The sequence below is a fragment of the Wasmannia auropunctata genome, unplaced genomic scaffold, assembly GCF_000956235.1.
Source record: "Wasmannia auropunctata unplaced genomic scaffold, wasmannia.A_1.0 LD335828.1, whole genome shotgun sequence".
In the NCBI taxonomy this organism is placed as follows: domain Eukaryota; kingdom Metazoa; phylum Arthropoda; class Insecta; order Hymenoptera; family Formicidae; genus Wasmannia; species Wasmannia auropunctata.
The window spans coordinates 1,334,169-1,357,521 of NW_012027062.1; the positions used below are offsets into that span (position 1 = coordinate 1,334,169).

A 23,353-nucleotide genomic window follows, 5' to 3' on the forward strand; every position below is an offset into this window, starting at 1 on the left:
TATATATATATATACATACATAACTTATTAAAAATTTATCTTAAAGAAAATCATTCATAGCTCCTAGTTGGTTAATATATCGTCAATTAATTGAACAAAAAGAAATTAAGCATTGATGAAAAGATATCAGAAGTGATAATAAAAATTAATCATCTATTGCATAAAGAAATTAAAATATTTCGTGCTAAATTAATAACGTTCAATTTTAATAAAAGCGAAAAGAGTATGTTTCGACACTTTCAAAAACGCATGCAGCATTGCTCGGCGCGTTTAAAGGGCTTAACAAATCGTGCACAAACACTGTGTCCAATATTGTGGTTCGAGAACCGAATATAAATCCTGAAACGCTTACAGTTATTGCAGATCCAACGTAATATCCACTCGAACACTGTCCAGACGGTTTACGCGGTAATTCGCCGATGACAACGTTGCGATAAAATGAAATCGGTCCACGGCTTTTATAACGGGTTTTAGGCGCGACGGTGCGGCGCGCTGTTCGATAGTCGCGGTCGTTACCGCCCCGCCGCTCTACGTAAAGAAAATCGACTGAAAGCCGCGGCAAGATAAAACGGATACGGCATGATTTTCCCGACACAAAACCGCGCGAATACATTCGCTGGGTCTATCCCACTTTCAGCGCCGTATTCTCTGTGGAAATGTAACTTCGGTTCCCGAAATAAGCCGAGTTGACGTAATGCCTCGCTATATCATACGTTCGAATCAAGTGTCGGCCTTTAAAACGACGTGTAGGACGACCACCGCGCCATCCTAATACGATATTCATGAAATCCTGTGTGGCTTTCAATGAGATGGCTCATGTTTTGAAATATGACCGAAAGCCGTGAGCGCGTATATGCGAGAGCAAATTATTTACGTACCTCGCTCTTTTTCTATCGCACATTTCTCCTCTTCCTTTTTCCTATTCTTCACAAGGCGATTCACAAGGGACTTGGATTTAACTGGATATTACAACGCCTCGACTTACAACATCACGGTGAAATTATTGCCGCGCGGCAATAAGACGTGCCTATGACGCTACACCTCTTAAAAACTTCTCATCTGATATTCATGATCGCTTTTTACTTCCCTATTCCACAGATATAGAACGAAGCACTAACGATTGACGGAGTTTTTCTTTTTAATGAAATAATCGATAAATAAATCCACATGCCTGTACGCGTTACGTCTAGAGTATTACGAGCTCTATGAATTTATATACTCGTACATCTCAAGGACTGCGCTTTTCTTGAAGTAATAAAAATTACTCACAAAGTAATAAAAATTTCGAGTAGTGTATTTTAAAAGATAAATTAATGGTATAAATGTGGACAGAAGTGCGTATCTACATGACTACATTATTTCGGCGTTATCTCAATAATTTTGTAGACGATCGATAAATATCGTGTTGCGATCAAGGTGTTTCTGTAACCTTCTGACTATTTTCTGTCGTACATTTTGCGATGTGTGTGTAGCACAGAAAACGTATAATGCTTCCATTTGTACATGCATATGCGTATATTAAATCGCGCAAAAATTGTGGCCCGTCGTATCACAATAATTTCGTAAGAATGCAGAAACAACAAGATTAAAAATATTAAATCTTGTATATAAAGTTTTTCAGGTACATATAAATGCAGGACTAGAGAATGTTTGGGACATACCGAGTGAAGGAAAAGCAGCCGTTATCCTTTTTCAAAGCTCGAAGAATTGAAAGTCCGATTAAACTGCGATAGTAATCCCGATTGTAAAACAAACTGCTTTATATTCGTCCATAGTTGTATTACGAATGAATCCATCTCATTAAGTTCATAAAATGAAAGGATAATGGCTGTCGTTTGCAGAATGCTGCACATCTATCCGCCGGTATGCAATACGACTGGCAAAGCTAACTGCCCCCTCCCCCTCCCCAGAAGAGAAGCAGCATTTATTATATTCCGTAAGCTACGCGAGTAAATTAAAGCTCATCAAGGGTCTGGCGACGGCAAAGACCGCGCGCGGCTCCCTTATTAGACTTCAGCAGTCATCTCGCGATAAATGAGAACGCTCCCGGGATACACCGAGATTATCGTACGATGGGTCCCCGTCGTCGCTCTCCTCGGTCAAAGAAGCTTTAATCACTCGGCCGTAACGTGTCTGAAGAAACGTGTCAGCAGTTCGAGACGAAGCGGGCATGTTGACGATGCGCCCGAATGAACTCCCCCCCCCCCTTCGTCGTCGGTTACTTCAGCGACGTTCTTGCGATCCCGGCGACCGAATCCGCGAGACGTGAGGTAGCATGAGGGCACCATTAATTTATGCATGGGGCGCAGGTACTCGCAGGCGCGCGCACGAGCACGTTCTCCGCGGTGGTACCTTAATGGAGCATCGGTTATCGGCGAAATTTCCAATAAGAGATTCGAGGCACTCCTTCGGTTCGCCTTCGATGGATTCCTAAGATGCTGAGCTCGACGTACCGCGCGCGCGCGCGCGCGCGCGTCACGTACGTATCTTTTGGGGACAGTTTCGGTGCTTACTTCGTTCTACCCATCGCGGGCAGCGCGGATAATGTAATGCGCCCATAAAAATGCAGAGTACGGTGCTACTTCAGCTGCCGGAAGGCTGCGGTCGCACATGCCGGAACGAGCCCGCGCACACGTAGAACGCGGGCATTCCCGACGAGCGGCGGAGGAGAATCTCGGAGCTGCGCATTTGGATTGAATCTTCGGGAGACGGTTCGCGAGAGTGGCTGGGAAATAAGCATCACAAGTGCCACGGCGGTTTGCCTCGCCGTCTCGCTGCATTCATGAAAAATCAAGAAAACTCGGATTGTCGCGTTAACGTACTGACAACTTCAGAGATCAAGACAATATTATCGGTTTGATTAAGGATAGATAACAATCAATAATATATATAAAATTAGAAGAAATAATTGAAGCATGTTGCTTCTTTACACGACTAAAGCTGCTACGGATTTTTATGATATTATAATAATAATGTCTAGTAGAAATAATGTCTAAATATTTATACATATATTTGCGTACAATACCCTATATGAAAGAAAACAATGAACAAATTTCTAAAGTAAATGATAAAGTAAAGTAATATATAAAAGCTATTAAAAATTTTATATCACGTAATAATATTTACTGATACTAATTTTACGGTATTAATATAGAAATAATGAATATTTATACATATTATTATATTTGTAATACAATATCCCATATAAAAAAATGATGGACAAATTTTTTAAATTAATGCAATATAAAAGCCGATGTTAAAAATTTAATATTAGTAGACAAAGTTGTATATCCGTAAAATCATAAAAAGAAATTATCTAAATATTTAACAATTAATAAAAATCAGAAGGAATTGATTTATCGGCCACAATAACTATAACTTTAAAATTATTATAAAGTTGGAATTATTACACTTATTCGACGAAAAGCTTAATATAAAAAGTAATAATTTAAACCGAGAAAGGTAAGTTAAAAACTCGTACAGCTACGTCGAGCTGTCTGCGACAGCCAAAACTCGTTAAATACAGTGAACAAAATTATTTAGTAATGGAACACTTAATGTCACTTTAAATTCATAATGCAAAAATGTCCCGCGTCAACTTAAAAGAGACATTATAAGCCCAAAAAGAATGCAGTTAATATCGCCTGTACACACGCTCGTTTGCGTGGCGGCCGCTGCAGTCAGCTGACGATGCGGCCATGCACGGTTCGCATATTTGCGTGAATTAAAGCAATTATCGGTCTCGACGTTTCCCCCCGGGGCCGCCATGCCGGGTTTCGCCGCTCGGAAATCCGCGCGCGTTTCGCTCTTTACGTTATTATTCCGCGTATCATTCTGCGCCGATATAATGAAGCGCGCGCAGCCGCTTCGCAAAAGCGTCGTCGCGATAAAGAGAACGACGCCGGCGAACGAGATGCTCGGAAAGTGGAGGAACGTGTTACCTCCTAACTTGGAGCGCGTTACTTGCTCAAGGCTGCTGGAGATGAATGCAGAGCAAAGAAGCCTCCTCGTATTAACCGCATTACTCGTCTTACTCTTTCCTTAATTAACTTAATTCGATTGAACGAGAAGACCTCGATGCTCCCTTGAGGATTCTGCGAAAATACCGTCGTGCCGAGGATCCTTCCTTTCCTCTCGAGATGCTCGATTTTTTACTTTTAACCCTTCAGCATATGTTAGTGGTAGTGTTTAGAAATACTCTTAAGTTTATTCGCATCGCCTGATTACGGGATTATCCCGCCAGGATCGCCCTGTCGTCTGTGCGGGACATCGGATTTATAACTTTAATGCCGGCAATAGAGTAGCATTACCTTCCTCCTACCCTCCTCACCGGCGGAAGTTGAACCGCGTTTCTGTCCGCAAAAATAATCGAGATTTATAAATTTTCGAGCTCGCTCGATCATGGCGAGTTCCGACAAATGATGAAAACACGGTCGTATATATGTCCAGAAACCGTGAACAGTTCTTCCTTCCTCAGTAGAAAGCAATGACAGTATGTAGCTTTATTTTTTTTTGTTCGATGCGAGCATCATTTCGAGGTCAGAAAGAAAATCAATTATTTGTATCATTATACGCAAGAATTAAGTGTGACTGCTATGCAGACAGTAGACAATACGTAGTATGTGTGCTTAATTAAAATGTGATTCCATCATTTGCGAAACAAAATAAAGCGTCGCTTATGAATAAATAAGGCGTTGATTTAAGACTTAATCTTTTGGCTTTGTTTTGACTCGTTCTTTTTTTTTTGTATCGCTTACAGATCGCCTATAGATCGAAACAGATTGAAGCAAAGTCAATCTTAATTTGCGTTTAATTTGCGAGCATTCATCGCCATACGATTAATTAGCGATTAATCAAAAGGACTATACAATATTAACTTTCGGCGTACCTTATCATTTCGCGTCACTTGACAAATGCGTTGACGTACCGTTATGTCACGTAATTAAAGGCTGTAGATCCATGTTCTTTGCCTCGTCGTATAGCGCGATACCAATCTTCACGTATCGCGAAATGGCTAAAGCGTGGCTGCTTGCCTTGAGCGATTCGGATTACGTTAATTAACGAGACGAAGTTACAGAGCGAAAGGAGAGTTTCCGCGTCGAATCGTTCTGTGGAAACAATTCGCGCCGCGCCAGAAGCTGCTGCTGCTGCTGTTGCTACTGCTGCCGCTACTGCCACTGCTGCCGCCGCCGCCGCCGCCGCTAACTCGCGATTCTGTCCAGTTTCGGGTATTACGAAGTTACGTACGTATCCTACATATCTACGTGTACCTACGTAGAAATACGCGCGCGAGTACGCGCGTAGTTCCCATGATTCATCTCATTACGGAGAAACCAGATCCACCGGCACAATGCGCCACTGCTGCACGCGACAACTCGGCGAACGCGCGTCCTCGCGCGTGCATTCGTTCGCAATTAATTAACACGCGCGTGCACTGTCTCCGCGACAAAGTGCAGGGTACCTACCTGTCTAACTACACCGACGCGGTGGTGTTCTCTAGGTAGGTGCGTGCAAATCGCGCGGGAAATAATCAAGGCGCACTCCGTGACGGCGCATACTTAATGCGCGCTGATTGAGTGTCATTAGCGAACGCCGATGAGTACGGTTACTTCGGTGGCCGTCGTTCATCGGGCCGACTCGATTACCTGCATTACACAGTTTCCGCCGCTTTCCGCACGACACGATCCTTAACGAACGGTATTAATCGGGTTACGAAACCCCCCCAGATCCGTAATTATAAAAAAAATGTCGGAATGCGGGATATGCAGGCCACATCGAAACGCGAACCGGACGAATGGGAGAGGATGCGGACGATTACTAACGAACTTGGCGAGAATAACAAGCAGGTGGAACAGCATTCTCTTCATATCACGATATAACACTAATTTTCGAAAATAATGATCATTGACTGTCGAAATAAAATATATACATGGCTCAATCTTTATTTTTCTGCAATACCCTTATCGCGTGATTCAATCGTCATATTCATGAGGCGTTTTTGCTATTCTTTCATTTGCTGAGATCAAAACAAATAATTAATCTAATGAGAATGTAATAATTTGTTATGTAAACTTATAGGAGTGAATAAAATAACATTAAAAAAATCTAATGAATAATAGATTGAAAGAATTTGAATACGTAAATTTTTAAGGTACAATGATGAATGTGACACATACGTATCATGTGCTAATTCTTCAATCATTCTCTCATAAAGAAATTTTTGTAATAAGTGAGTTCTTTTGTGATAACTGCTATCTTTACATCGTCATGTCTATACCATGATATAGTATTCTGCGATGTTACGTACACTGTGTGATAATCACAGAATACTATCAGTGCAATCGTTTTCTGATATCATTTGTACAAAGAATTTTTAACTCCTAGGCTTCAAGCTACATATGTATGGCAACTTTGAAATACATATTTTATGCTACATATAAACTATATTAAATATTAATTCCTTGAATGTTTTTGCGCGAGTGTACGTGCGTCTACCGTGTACCGTGAATTTTGCTTTTATTATAGCGTTGCAAGTGTCACAGGTATTTAATCTTCTAAATTAAATAGCGGGGACAGATTACGTTGAGGGAAGTACACCGCATATATACGCGTATGTTTGCAGCAATTATATTAAAGCTTAATATTTTCATATACCGGACGAGTCAACAGCGCAAATGTTCTGCAAAGAAAGTGACCACCGGCAGAGTGTTTATCACGTAATTAAATATGCTCGGGGGAGACAGAACATATTTTTGTCAATATTTATGCCGCGCCATGCGCGACGAAAAATGAGAGTCCACTCCTGAGGGAATACGGAAAAGAGCGGGGCGGAACGAGACCGGTAAAAAGACGGATAAAGTTACTGTACAGCCACTGAAATAAATGTCACGAGTTAGTTACTGCCCCGCGAAGTGTACCACACACATTTGCCCACACACTCGCGTGCTCGTTGTTCGGCACGGCGCAAACTTAACATACCGCATTAATTCATCTTTTTCTTTACTTTTGCGCCTCCACCGTGTAATTTATGCCGACGCTTTATGTCGACCTTTATACCCCGTGATTGCGACATTTGTTTAATTGCATTTACATAAATTTGCAATCAGCCGCATATATCAAGCATGCTTTCCTAACAGCACAACGCAATTACTCATTAATGAATTATCCTTGGCGAACAACAACAAAAGCCTATAAAAAGTTTTGTCTCTTATTGTCCGAGACAGCTCGCGGATGGTAAGCTCCACCGAGAAACGCTCGAAAAGAGATTTCCAAATTTACGGGATTATAATTATGATATATAACTCGGATATTTTCAAATTGGAACAGATATTTGAGTGCATCGCTAATTACAGAATGCAAAAACAAAACTGCGACAATCGTCATGTCGTAAACCGAGAATCCGTTTACGTCGGGATTTTTCACATTGTTTTCACTGCTCATTTTCAAATTCTCTCTATGTCTTTGTTCGTAAGCTTTTCAATGCGTGTAATAATTACGACGACTCGCGTGAAGAGACCCGGCATGGCTTGACATATACATTTTATAGACATATATTTTATTTATATTTTATTTATATTTATATTAGTCTAAACACTTGACACCAAGCCATACCGTGTTTCCTGATTATTGGTTTAACGGTGATAAAGAAACGTCAAGCATGGGCTCGTTTCCCTGCGTCTCCTCCAAGTAGAGTTTCTCGTTTCATCTTCTTGTCCCATCCCCCTTTGCCTCTGCACGCCCCGCTCTTTCTCATTTCGCGTCGGTTACAAGACTGTAGCGGGATCGGTACGAGCGCGTAGTAGCACGTTAACCGTCTGCATGGTCCCGTTAATGTCCTCCGGGCAATTAGCATAGTGCTCCTAATTAAAAACACTTAACTGTTGGGTGGTAGGACCGTGCATATATGTATTCATAGCTCGGGAGAGAACAGCGCCTCTTCGCAGGTGCGAACACGGATTTTCTCAACTTTTTCATTTTCGTGCAAAAATTGAGTTTAAACATTTCTAACGTTGGTATATTTATGTCCTCTGATACGCTAAATTATACGAACGGCAAACCTCGGAATAGCATGTAAAGGGAGGAAATGAACTTTCATTACGGTATCATTGTGAATAGCAGCGGCAAAAAGAAGACTTGGAAACAAAGGATTCGCGCCGACGAAACGAATTTACTCAGATGGAACTGAAAATGAGTACATGGGAGCTGAGAAACGTGACAGAGGGAAAAATCTCTTCGTAATTGCTAATCGCGCCGTTTCAATGCCGCGCGTGCGCGATTAAAGAACTTTCCGAGGGAACGTTATTAAATTCTGAGAGGACCGACGTCGGAGATATTCTCAAGATGAATCCCGACGAGCGACTTGGCAGTGACAGAAAGTTTCGCGCTCTCCTACCCCTTAAGAGGAACGGATTATTATATCGTAGATTACTCCCGTTTAATGAAGCAATTTCAACGTATTTAATTAACTCCACTTAAATATTCAGATCCGCAATCCCATCTAAAAATGCGTCTCTCGCTCGATCGTTATCGCGCGCTATGATCTTCTACACCATTCCGCTGCATACACACACACACACACACACACACACACACATACACGCACGCACGCACGCGCGCGCGCGCGTGCGCGCTTCCTGATTCTAAATATTTACCGTCCTCAATATCGTGTGTATTATTAAAGATCTAATTACGTCGCGTCATTTACCACATCGGCAATTAAGGAAATGTCATCGATTGTAAATTAAACGCTTAGAGATAGTGCGCGAAAATGTATCGTTGCAATAAACATTTGCATATGGACTGGCAAATAGCGCAGTTCATTGGTAGGCCTCACGCGGTCTAATCTAATATTCGATCCAGTCGATCGTTACGTTTCTTTCCGACCCAGTTCCGGGGGGGATAACGCCAGTTCGTTCTAACTGCCGATCCCATCAAGTGATACGGCCCTTAGGTTACATAATTCACGCGAGATCAATACGGGGGAATGCGAGAGCCAATATTAACGATCTCCGAAATATGCTGGTAAATATTTGGCGACTATACCCGGGCCTCGCGCTTGGCTCAAGGATATCACGCGAGTGCATAGTGCGTGTATGCGTAATACGCCTGTGTGCGTTGGGATCGGTTCGCTTGTGTACGCATTATGCGATCGGCTTTTGGCGCCTTCATGTCAGAACGGCGAATGTCCACAGTCGATTTGAACCGTATTACGCCAGGAGCGATTTCACTGAGCTCCCAGCGTAATTGATTCGCAACGGTTATGTCATCCTGGAGGAAACCGGAGTAATCCGAGCGAACGTACGTCGCTGCCCGATCTGCACAAATCGCTCAATCCGCTATCCCTTTTTTTGCGCATAAGATTACGAAAGATATATGTAGAAAAACATTAATCTGTTTGCCATTCGAAATGTCCGCAATGTTTCAGTGCGTTACTGAGAAAAATAATACAGAATAGAAAAAAATTGTTTTTTCATGTAAAATACTGAAGTTCCCACAAAAATTTACACGGACGAAAAAAACAAGAAAATAAGATTAATATTTAGATACACAAAAACACGAATGCAATAAAATTAAATAAAATGCTATCTAAAATAAAATAAATGTCGATAGCTAAAGTTAAAAATATAGAATATGTTGTACAAATTCAATTAGTAAAAGTATATCAACTGCAATAAGTCTTAGAAAATATTCAAATAATAACGTTTTTTATTAATTTAGTAACGTACGTTTAAGTATAATATACATCGAAAAATATTGCAGAAATAAAAGAGAAAGGTCTTTATCCGATTCATATTTAGCTCTGGTGGATGTTTACATCATACGATGTATTTAAACGCGGTATGCAAGGGCGGATGCAGATGTCAACACGCATCGCGATATCGCTTTGACCAGAGGAGGAAACCGCGTTTCCGCATTTGTGTGGAAATCCATGTGGCACGAAAGGGACGACGAGTGATTTTGCTCGTATGGATAAAGGGGCCGAAAACGAAAAGCGGTATCGCTCGAGAGTAATAAAAACTATCCGTACGGTTGAAATGCGAAAGTAGACCTATACCGTACCGTCGGACAAACGGCCGAACGAAGGGAAACTCGACTAATGTGTTCGACCAAATTGAACCCATTCGCTCGTTCGTTCTTCCGTACATACTAACCGAATTCCCTTCGTTCGTTTATTCGTCCATTCCGTACAGACGGCAGCGTGATTCCGCCTTAAGAGAATTCTTCACGTAGCTGCCGCGGTTACGTCGATTTACGAGACACGGATTTCTTTCTGTGTTCGTGCCCGGGTCAAGAGGCATGAATGAAACTGCAGTTACGTAAATGCAAAACCGCGACCGTGGCGCTGTGCATGTTGTGCAATTTGTAAGAAGTGTGTCGAGTCGTGCAATTAAGGGGTGTCGGTTAACAACGGGGAGAGATGGAAGGTAGAAAATCGAAAGAAAACATCTACGGGTAAACCGACGAGTTAAAACGTGTCGATTTCTTTCTGACGCGGTTACGGGTCTTTCGCAAACTCATTAGTATTCCAGCGCGTCTAATTTATCGCACGCGCATTGCAAATACCTCTCCATCGCTCAAGCGCTTTATCGCCGACTACAAAGTTACGATAAGAAACGTTGCTTTCGCTTATTAAACTGTGTAAACAATATGCGCATGTAGGACGTATAAATTTTCAAGATGCCGATCCGATCAAACAGATTTCGATGCCAAGAAAAGCATTCAAAAAATTATCGAAGTCAATAACGTTGTCTTGTCGGCGCGGCGGTCACGTAGATTTGCTTGCTTAACATTACAATCGTGTATTCCAGTAATCAGTAGTCGTAATTTTTCAGATGTGATTGTCTAATAGACTAGAGTGTTATTGTTGGTAAACCGACGAAGGATGCGTTGCGCAACCGTTACTTCGTCTTTCCACGATTACCATAAATGATAAGAGCGCATTTGTGCGTTTCTATTTGCAAAGTAGTTCTATTTGATTTACGCATTTGCGTGTCAAAAGAAGTAAAATTTTTCTTATATGTGAATCTTTGTAAATGTAAGAATTTGATATACATATATTCTAATTATAATATTTAATAAATTTAATATATCTTTTATAAATATCCTTTTAAGACAGGATTATTTAAAACTTGTTAAAATAGATATGTAACAATGTATAATCTCTTTTCATAAATAGTATTTAATTTTAATATAATTATTTCATACAAAACGGAAAATTAAAACTTATAACAAAGTTATACCGATTTGCTTTTAAAGGTCGCTAATACTGTTTATTCATTAATCCCCTGACGTTCCGCTAAAGTATCGCGATCGATCGATAACTCATGTGTCATCACAGTCGCGAGCACGAAAAGGGTGCGACGTACGGACGGCTAATTAGTACTTCGACGTGAACGACGGGCGGATTCTCATCCGGATACCGTTATATTGCGCGATAGGGTTCCGCGTATACGTGTCACGACGGACGCGAATCCAATCCGACGCCGGTTAACCCTACGCATATCCTAACGGACCTATTTGCAAATTGGTTTTCCCTCGAGCGTGGCCGAGTTGTCCCGGCGATAAACGCGGATACGCGTTCGACGGATGAACGACGTGCGTTTGCCTGATTGGAACTGCGAGCATCGGGCGTGCGCGCGCGGAATGGAATTGATGATGGAGGAAGATGACGATGTCCGTCCCGCGAATTTATTTCCCCGCGATGAACGGCGTCGGCGACGGCGACGGCGACGGCGACGGCGGTGCGCGGCGGTCGTGGCGGCGGCGTCGGCATCACCATCACTCGACACGTATAGCCGACGCGAGCGTCGACGCCGTCGAAACGCGCGCCGAAGTCACGTCTCCGAATGGTTGCCTCGTCTTGATTGCATTTGTTCCGCCGGTCGACTACCGATGCCATATCCTGAAGACCGTAAAAGAGGCTCCACCTGGGAGGAACGGTATAATAAGCAGTAGAGCGCACACCGGGGGACGCATCGGTGCGCAACAAATCCAATGAGACCAGATGGAAACATATCGCGTTTGATACCCGGCTACGGCCGTTTATGTATGTCGGACACGACACGAGACAATTTGCGAAATTGGCATTTTCAATGCGGATAGTGCTACTGAGGATGATGGAGGGAACTCTTATGTACGTATGTGTACCTAAAAGTTACCCGTATCTACGGACAAAGCTATTCTCAACGCTTTGTTCTATTTACGTCAGCTTTTCTAATCGATTCAAATATATTCCGGTTTAAATAGTTATAATCATGCAGATCGTTATATAACTTGCTTGTCAAAGCTTGTCTCTCGCGTATTATCTTTACGGTCTATCGCATAAGAATGTCCATCGCACGTTGTTTCCGCTAAGTAAATCTATCCTTGATCGAAATGAGAACGTGAGAAAAGACGATTAGATTTTTTTTTATATACATAGTTACCAGATATGTTTTATTTTAAAGCCATGGCTAACGTTTCATGGAATGATTTAGTTCGCTTCGTGCACGCGAGATCGCGAGAATTATAAAACCTTTACTGCATAATTGCATTAAAACAGGTTTTTTTTCAAAACAATTTTTATGATGCAATGAAACTTCAAATAAATACACAAAAATCCACAAAAATAATAAAAAATAAAAATTTATCTGTCAATCCATTCTTGAATCGTTACGATAATATATGTAATTTTAGTAATTATGCCTCAGAATGATAATTTCGAAGCGTTGTTGATTACATGTTAGTAGTTAATAACATGCATCCATGTAAACAATCACATACTATTCATTTACCATGCTAATTCCAATTATAACATTTATAGCTCTAAAATGGAAATTGTTTTGAAATATGAAATTACGTAAGCTCATGCAAATCATATAGCAATCACGTAACGTGACGTTTAATCATTCATCATCAAATAAAAAAATGTTAACATTTTACCGATCTCTTTTGTAAAATGACAAACAGATTGACTCATCTTTCTCGTACCGGAAATATCAATGTCGATCATACGATCTGTGCGAGTTATGAATCACCGCTGCAATGACTATTACAAGAATATTTTTATGAACAGAAATGACTCGGGGCGTTATATAAAGACATTCATTTCATCTCGGAACTAATATCCATTTATCCAGATTATTTCTGAGAATATGAGATACGTGTAAGGTATCATCAAGAAAAATTATACGAGGCACTGTCAATGAAACGAGATTACCGAAAATTATAGGTATGTCCTGCATCGCGCCGTGTAATTGAAATCTCCCGAAACTTCCAACGACATTCAGTTTGCTTCCAATTAATGTTGATAGTAAGCACGTATCGCATAAAGATTTAAATTGCGTAATTAGATGGATCGCTGAAATTGCGCAATACCAATTTTTTTAAGAGTGATCGTTTAAGATGCGGTAATGCGACGAGCAAATTGCGAATCCGATGACGTCACTTTACAATCCAAAAAAGAAAGTGGAAAAAAAATTCGTCATTATGCATTATACATTGTACAATATAAGAGAGATACATGTCAGGTTATTTTTAGCACACAAACTGTCAGTAGGTCACTCGGCACAAACTCAGTACCTATAAAGTATGAATCAACTGTTACTACAACCACACATACAACACGTGTTTGTTATATAACGAATCTCTCACCGCTCGAAGCTGTATTATCGTATTTAAAATATAACGCGGTTATTAACATGTGTATATTTCCCGTCACAATTACGAAATTATCAACTTATGCACGTGCACCACGTGCGAAAGCAAAACCTGACTGGCTTTCAAAGATCGTTACATCTTTATACGCTCCCCGTACACGTTTTCATATAATTGTCGCCAATTCTGTCCTTAGCTTGCAAATGAGTATGCAATCCCAGCAATTAATTAAGGTGATAATTTTCGTACATGTATAATTAACCCACATTATTTTTCGACCGGCCAAAATTTTCTCGTAAGCTGTGCGTATCTCACGATCTTGCGTTCCTTGGCGACAGTAAAATCAACATCTGTCTCTGAATCGCAAACGTGATAATTCGCGCGACACACGATCATGATTATTTTTCGTCGACAATTACATAAGCGCGAATTCCTTTCGACCCGACGAAAAGGCGCGCGATCGTAATTGCAAACAACATCTCTCGCACGGCAAGAAAACATTTTCTGTTCTTTAAGACTAGTGGTCTTAATGATAACCGCCTGCGTATCGCCATGAGAGCGTCGTTATCGTTACGGCGATTGTGTGCATGTATACAATCGCTTCGTAACAGCTTCAACCTCTTTTTACATCCTTGCTTTCTGCATATCGCATTCTAAAACGCGCGTTGCGTCGCAATTGCTAAGAAAATTGTTAAATAAAGAAATTCTTTGATACATTAAAATATCGTATCTTTTGCAATATCGATGAGAACGAAAGTTAAGATTAGCATAATATAATTATGTATACGTGATAAAATCTCTTTAGATATAGATAAAAAATATTTAAAAAACATAGTAAATGTAAATATCAAAATTTAAAAGTAATATCAATAATAAATATACATATATAAATATAGAACGGTAGATAAAATAAAATATAATTAAAACAAACATACATTTTGTCAATTGAATATATTAATGAAGTATAAATTTCTGTCGCAAAATGCGCAATGAATATCTGTAATCTTTCGTTTGACGAGGGTCGCAAACATGGCAGTTGCAGACTGTTGGTTGAAAAAAGTGTGTCAGTTTGCATATAACTTGTGACATGTGCGGTCTCGTGTGCATGCTGCATGCAGCTGCATCTCGCGCGCACGTACCAATCTCTAAACAATCGTACGGTCGTCTATCGTAAGCTTTCGTGTCTTATCGTGCAACAGTTGACACGTACGAACTGAGATTAAGCTCGCCACTAAAAGTTTCTTCCAACTCACGCAGAAATATCTATGGTTGTACTGTTATCTCTTGTGGCCGTACAATTCTCTCTCTCTCTCTCTCTCTCTCTCTCTCTCTCTCTCTCTCTCTCCGGTGGCCATTATGTGTGCGCCAATGAATGATGTTCCGCGGACACAGATTTGCAAGTACCAGCATGCATTAACAACATTCATGCAAATGTTAATTATACGGAAATCCTGTTAGACTATCCGTCGAATTAGTAGATAGAGTACACGGCGGATATACATGCATAATCAATACGAAAGTACTCAAAAAAATGCGTCTAAATAACGTTGAGATTTGCGATTCGGATATATATCGGCTGTGCTATGTCACGAATGCTTGAAATATTCACGTCGGCGTGCTCGCGTGCAATCTCGTTTTACTCAATACTTTTGTTGCTATTTGTCGACGCTAGGTATGCGGTGTACGCGAGTCAGCTATGCGTATTAGGAATTTCAATGTTATGCTGTGCCGCAATTGTCTTTCGGATCAAACACCGCGTGCAACGTGGCTACACGTATACACGTATATACGTGTTATATCTACGCTGCCACAGTGTGACTCACCAAAGAGTATGCAATCAATGTTGCCGATTGTGAGACGACTAAAGAAGATCTAAATTTTAATAACAGATGCGCGGAGAAAATATCCTTTATGGAAGCACCGAGAAGAACATCTTCGAGAAAGGAATCTTTTTTCATCACGGATTTCATTCGCCTATAATACTTACAATTATAAGATACCCTACTGCAAGATATCCTGCGCGCGCGCGTGTATATCTGTACTGCAGCGCAATTACGAGTTGTAATTCATCTCGATGTAATACGCGTATAGCCTACGGCGAGATATTAACACTCAAGTAAGTAATGCGCTTGAAATATATTAAATCGCGCTTATAACGGGATGATATCGTTTCCGGCTGTAAAAATACGAAGCGGTTAATTCGCGTTCATAAACGCATCGTGGTCCACGGGTGCGCGTGGATATTATACCCGCGCCGTGATTTCCTATAATCGAAGTACGTGACCGCTGGCGTAACCGGTCACTCGCGGAACTATTGCGCACGTATTCGCGCGATGCGCAAAAGCGATTTCTTTTCACCGTCGCAGCACCGTCGTCGTTACGCTGGGCCGGCGCGAGAGACGACGCGAGAAGAAGTTCCGTCTAAAAATTGCTTCAAATTAAATTCGAGTCTGTGGGAATCCTCACTGTTGTCGTTCATCGCGCGAACGAAGCGAGAATATCGGCGTGGGTCGTCGTTAATAATCGTACGTGGAATTGCTTAACGACGGCATGCCGGTTTTTCTTTTTCGCCCGCTCGCTTCTTTTTTCCGCCCGTACTCCGAACTGACCAAACGAATGAGGGCAGGTAACGAGTTGCGCGAGAAGTGCGTTCGCGCGCGCAGTATCATCTTTGAAAGCGGCCCGGGGAAGCCGCGGTATAAGACCGCGTTGCTGCAGGCGAACCACAAATTATCAGCTGCACGTGCGTGCGCCGCGATACTACCTCGCGCTGCATGAATTTTTGCGTCGCGCAAGGATCTCTCTCACGCGATACAACGCGCGATGCCTCCCCGCATCAATACGACATTAGCATTCACGCCGAAATAATAATTTACCCGGCAAATTGCCGGTATATAGATGTCGATAATGACGATGTACCTATATATATATATATATATATATATACCGTTCCCGACGTTGTCCTTGCTGCACCGAATTGCTTGAAAGAATTACGCGGTCCGCCCGACAAAACGCAAAAGGTCAAAGGACTATCTGGGACAAAGGAATGAAAAGTGGCGCAAGACGTGGAAAATCGCGCGTCGTTCTTTCGTTCAAAGAGAAGCAAACTCGATACATGTAATGTAGAAACGCGAATCGAGTTATGTGAGCTGGGTGACCGGCCGGGGGCTTATCGAGGGGAAAACATCGTAATTCTTTTCCCTCTATTCCCCTCTCGACAGTCCGTTGCGGTTGCGCCGCGTGACTATGCGTACTGTCTAAGATTACTCACCGGATGCTACGTGCGCTCGACACCGCCGATTGCACAATTGCATCGTTCAGCGCATACAACGCGTGCGTTATACGTACGTGCAGCGAAGTGCACGAGTGTATATACACGCACGCTCGCTCGAGTAGTCATCACCGTCGTCGCTGTCGCTGTATCTTCGTCGTCGTCGTCGTCGTCGTCACCGTCGACGCGAGTCCTCGCGAGTAATCGTGACTCAATCGCGAAGGCACGTACGGCTAATTGGTCGTTTGCATGAGAAAAAGAGGTTTCCGGTGGTGCCACACGGCCGTGCGAATCGAATCCAGTACTCGGTGAATGGAGACCAGCAAGGTCTCCTCCGAGCATATTAATATGCAATCGTTCGTCAGACATCTTGAGAAATTAAGAGAGATAACGCAGGCGACATGTGAGTGCGGGCCCGCAAGAAGTACAACGCAGAAATAATTGCAGCACTTTTCATACGTAATTTATGAGCACTCTGATAGTGCATTTTGCGAGGCGAAATGATACTACGTAGAAGTTTCTTATTGTATATTGCAACTTTAGAAAAGTCATTAACTTTCTGAATTAAGTATATCTGTCACACTTTGATCAGGCAATATATAATAATTAAATAAAGTACAGATTTAATTATAATTTAATCGTGAAACTAATATCAAATTAATACTTCTGCAATTAAAGCAAAAAGAATAAAATGTTCAAATATTAGACGTTTGCTCTTCTATTTACATGAAACGGATAGATATAATTCGGCTGTTTGAAAATTATTCAAAAATTAATATTGACTGTTCCAAAGTATTAATTTTATTCGATTAAAATAAAACATAAGTTTTAACTTTTAAATACAATTACATAGAAGGTTAAAAGAATTATAAGATTCGCTAAAGGTATTCGCTTAGAAATACTATATATATTTATGTAAATAATTGTTATATATATATATATAACAAACATAAATAATTGTTATATATATATATATATATATATAACAAACGTAAATAATTGTTATATATATATAACAATTATTTACGAAAAAACAGCAATATTTTAGCGCAAGTCATAATCGCGTATCTGTCGGTAATAAGCCGATGATGTTTTATGCATGGAAAGAATTTTTTTTTTAATATACCCTGCAAATTACTTGTGGGACAATATAGTATTTAGGCAAATTTTACTGTGCACTACAATAAATTTTACTGTAAAATCTTATTGATTGTTGCATAGTAAAATTTATTGTAGTGCACAGTAAAATTTACCTTAATATTATATTGTACCACAATTAACATGATTTGCAGGGTAAATTAAAAAAAAAAATTCTCTCCGTGTGTGTATATATTATCGATTATAATATTGTAGGGAAAATCCTAAGCCAAAGCAATGAAAGTAATATAGCAACGGCTTCAGCAAATTGAAGTGTCATATTCGTGAAAGTAAATGAATCGAAAGTAACCTTGATTTTTTTTTTAGCAATATACCTCGACTTTATGCGTGCAAGCTGTGAACATGCAATTTAGACGGCGCAAGATAGCGTTGGAAATATTTCCATGAGCACCCATGCATAGACGACCTCGTGCGAGATTCCGTGTTTCAAGATACACGGTATGAGGTGAATATTTCTCGCAACAGAGAAAGGTATAGGAAGTGGATAAAAGTAAATCTGAGTGAAAAAAGTGCCGATATACACGAAGCGGACTTCGGTAAAGGTCACGGACGTGAATTTCGAAACGCGCTAGTCAGTCCCGCGATTAATCCGTTATGGCTGAAGCGTAGGCGAACGTTTGCGCGCTGAAAGTATCGGAAATTGCAACGAGAACCGATTAACGTGCACGTCTTGCTTATTATCTTCGAATTTAGCTAATTAGATATCATTATCTTTCATCGATATCCGGCTATTCGTGTAAGCGATAACGATGCAATTTTATTGCATTTTTTAATTATACATAAACGAATATACATCTCTTACATTATTAACCGTGCAGATTAAAGATAAATAATATGTACAAGTGTAAATGTAAATTTTCAGAAGCATGACTTCATAGATTAGTTAAATACTTGACATTTATTTCATTGTTAGGTGTAAATAATTTCCGTGAAAAGCATGCCAGCAATTTTAGCTTAGAGGAAACGATTTTTTCCCAGAATATACGTATTCCGATGTTATATTAACCGACAAATAAACAAGCGTTGTAAATAAACACGTCTGTTTTTATTGCTTTAGGCCGTTCAAGCCGGTCGGATCAATAGTTTGAGAGAGATAATCGTTTCGATGAGTGCAATCCTGAATGTCGTGAGTACGGCAAATCTACTTGGCATGCCAATTGCCGTATTTTTATTCTCGTGAATAAACATAAAACGCACTTGTATACGTGTACGTCTTTGGAACATGAGTTCATCAAAATTATACCGGTTGCAACACCTGGCCTAAGATTGCTTGCTCCAAGGTCTTCAACTGACTAACTGTACGCATGTTTTATCTCACCACTCAGTCGAAGTTGCTTACGTGAATCATACACTCCGTATATACGTATATTTATATATAAGACTCCTCTTGTCTCCGTTAGGCTCATTGTGCCCGTTTCATATTCAACATTATTATGTGACTAACATGCGCCATCGCGACTTTCACGCATGAAATAGTCACGGAGCCAGGCGACGCGGCGCGATGGTTGCGCAAGCAGATACAATCTAGCACGTGACATTCCGAATTCGTCGGAGCCACCAAAGCACGTGAAGGGGACGCGGGAGTGAGAGGGTCGAACGAGGTCGAGTGACCCGCGCGTGCAAGAAGAATGGTGCATTCGATTCGAATGCAGCCCGAAATCGCGAGCGACGGGAAGCGCCGCGTATAAGTTCGGGCTGGTATATTCGTTGCAAAGCGTCGTTGCAGCGTTGACTGTTGCAAAACAGGAAAACAAGTTACGCGTCTGACGCTAATGTGATTTGCGGAACGCGGTAGGTATAACGTGGAGAAGTGAAAGGGGGCCAGAGAAGACCGAGGGAATCAGATGGCAGGACGAAGAAACAAGACAGCGAGTTCGCGCCATTGTATCGTCCCGTTTAAAGCCGAGGAGAAACATCGCGGTGGAAAAAAAAGAGACCCGCGCCTAGGTGGCCACTTAACGCAACGCCCGAATTTTCCACACGACTACTCCAACAGAGACGCCGCATTGTTTCCGGAGGAGACGCAGGGGACATGGGGAGAATGGCGAAGAAAAGACAGAAGACCGCGACGTGCGCATCCATAAGCGCGAGATATTAAAAATCACCGGTTTTGCTCTTGATTACTGGTAATTCATATTATAGAAAGTATAGCTAAAAATACTAAAATTTAATAAAAATGACAACATGCTTAATATTACTGCTTCTATATTTTGTAGTCAAGAAATTGCTCATAGTAAAGCAAAAAGAAAATATGTAAATGTGAAAAATAGCGCGATAACGAGTAGAATAAATAATTTAAATGTCAAAAATATTAACACGTAAAAGATATTTAAAAACTATACTTGATGAAAAATTTATACATGTTCTTTATTTATAGCGTTTCAAACGTATTATTATTTTCTACTTGACATTGCTTTCCAAGTATCGATATGTGATTAATATTGAAAATAGATCATTGCGTATCGGTATAAATTATTGATACTTTATTTTCACCGATACTTGGGTAGTATCGAGGTAGGTATCTCTAGCATAAGGGCCTCTTTACGTAGATGCGGTCCGCGAGTGCAGTACAAAACCGTGCGCGCACGTGCGAGCGCTACGTCTTCGTCGTGTGTGTTAATACATGATACGCGCGCGTATGTGTTTCAGAGTATGTGTTCGCGTATGCACGAGAGTCGACGTTAACCGACGGCCGTTTCGATATACACGGCACGTACCGGCGATGTATCGCCTGATCGTGTTCCCAGCGCGACGAGGAAACTTTTCACAGCCCCGCGGAGCGCCCGGTGTGCGGCCGTCCTCCGCCGAAAACGCCTCGACGAGACGTTGGCGTGTAAGTACGTAACGGAATCTCGTGTTTTTCATCGGGATGCGGAAACGCCCCGAGATTCCCCGGGTCTCGTCTCCGCCGCTATCCCGAGGGCCGCGGATTAGAAAAGTTTCACCTGGTGAGGCGGTTAAAGGGTTCCAGGAAAAATACGAGAAAATGTAAATAAAAAGATACGCGGAAAACAATATTTCTTTGCTCTGGTTAAAACACTATGTATTTTGCCGCTTGCGAACCTTGTTTTGAATTGTTTCTCGTGTGTTTACAGTGTATACATCATAATAATTTCTCATAAATCTGTTTTCTTACCTCAACGCTAATTTAATTGCATATTTCATAATTAAAAATAAATTTTCGAATAAAAGACTTGTACGTAATTTACAAGTGAAAATAATACATATATCTATTATTTATTGCAAATTTAATTTGTAAATAAATAAGTACAACCTCTAAACATAATCTTAAACTCTTTTAGATCTTTTTGAAAAGATTCTTATATTCTCTATCTTAAAAAAGAAAAAGAGAAAAGAGAGAATTTAAAATGTTTTATAATAAAGCACGCGCGAAAGATTTTGCATCATTTATTATTAAATAAGCAGTTAAAAATTTAATTTTCAAAAAAAATTAATTTTGTAATTTTTTTCAAGATTTTTAAAAAATTTTAAAGATCTACTTCTCTCTCTCTCTCTCTCTCTCTCTCTCTCTAACTATCTATCTATCTATCTATCTATCTATCTATCTATCTCTATCTCTCTGTCTCTCGCTCTCTTATGAATTAAAATCAACTCTCGTGGAATTGACTTTATAAAAAATCGCAAGAGCCCGACAATTTGGAGTGCACTCAATGTACCGTGCGTGAAGCACCTATCCGCACCAATGCTTAATTAACGCCGTTAACATGGACATCGCATACACTCGAGGTGATTTTTAAATCTATATTGCTGTCGTACCCAGCCAGCAACGATTTTCATGCAAAATTTAAACGGTTTATAGAGACGTAAACAGTTACGATTGAATTTAACTCGCGAGTGCTCTACGATTCGTCCTTCGCTGATTCGGCGAAATTATCCGGCTGTAATTATCCGTGTATACTCCTACACCATCGAAAATATTATCGATAAGATTCGGTGTGCACAATTTTTTCGGGGACAGAAGAGGGGGGGGGGGGTTGGGGTCAGTCGCGGGGGTCAGCAGCGAGAGGGCCGAAACGTGTCCATTAATAAAACCGTTGGACGTACTCTTCTCTCCTCCTTACGAAGGCGATAACGATCGCTCGTATATTCCAGCCGCGATGAAAAATGGACGAGAGTGCAGGCTGGTACGTCTCGAAGCGGTCCCTGGAGGATTTGCGAGGGTGGGATCCAGCCGGCTCTCTTCGCGCGGCGATATACGAGACGGGAGTGCGGAATCTGCCGGAACCGGAAAGCGTGTCATCGTCTGCATATCAACGAACGGCGCAGCGCGCGCGGGTCGGGAAACGCGCGAGGGATGCGCTTTAATAGTGGCGCATTTCCAAGCAGCCGGATTCCCGTATATTTGTATACGTATATATGTGCACACAGCCACCTGGATCCGATGCTATATATATGTATACGAGAGAAGACGAAGAGAGCCCGGCCAACAATCGCTTCGCTTCGCGCTCGACTGAAGAGCGTCTTTTTTCATTTAACATGCAAGGTGTTCTTTGACGCGCGAAAGCTGTCGATTCCCTTCCGCTGTTCCCGTTGCGACGTGGCGACTTAGCAATTTGAGCGTCTACTCGAGGGAACGCTGTCGAGCCTTTATCGTCGCGATCGCACTCCGATATTACTGATGCTCGGCTGCGACGAACGTCGATCGCGCTGGTTCTTCACACCGCGACAGATCCCCCGTTTCTATTACTCCGCGAGCTTTCGTGATCGCGTGACACAAAGGGACCGCTTAGCGCTCGCTGAACCCGACGCGCGCACCGATATCATATAGTCCAAAGTAGCGCCTTACGTATCGATAGTTGTGTACGACGATCGCTAATATCGCGACGATATGTAGTGACAGGCGGCAGTCTTCTAGCAGGTGGCAGAAGAACGGAGGCGTGTTACCCCCGGAGTCGCGTCGCCGGCTTTGCCGTGTGTGTCATTACTTCAAAGTGATTGAACCACCACGGAGACCGCGTCACGATCTATTCCGCCGCGTCTGAACGCCGAGTATATATCTATGTATATGTACAGCGTATATCCACCCGGTATACCCGGGTAAAGTGTGGCGAATGGGTCTCTCCTTGAAGCATGAACGGCGGCATGTTGATTTTTATTGGCGCTCTCTCGCTCGCGCATTTGCTCCGCGGCGCCGTTCGCGCGCAGAGTGCACTCTGTCCATTGTTAAGTAGATTTATACGATGTACCGATGACTATCGGAAACCGCATCTGCGGAGTCCTACACTTATTGCCTCTCCATCTTCCTCTCCGCCCTCCGCCTCTTCATCC

The 23,353-nt window shown here is 41.5% G+C and overlaps 1 long non-coding RNA gene and 1 pseudogene across 1 annotated transcript; one reads left to right on the forward strand and one right to left on the reverse strand.

Moving 5' to 3' along the window:
• The window catches only part of LOC105456023, a 60,479-nt pseudogene that overhangs the window by 6,180 nt on the left and 30,946 nt on the right, over nucleotides 1-23,353 (reverse strand).
• LOC105455921 lies at nucleotides 19,135-20,256 on the forward strand. Its single transcript, XR_975179.1, has 2 exons — nucleotides 19,135-19,362; nucleotides 19,465-20,256. It is a non-coding gene; the product is annotated as an uncharacterized LOC105455921 (long non-coding RNA).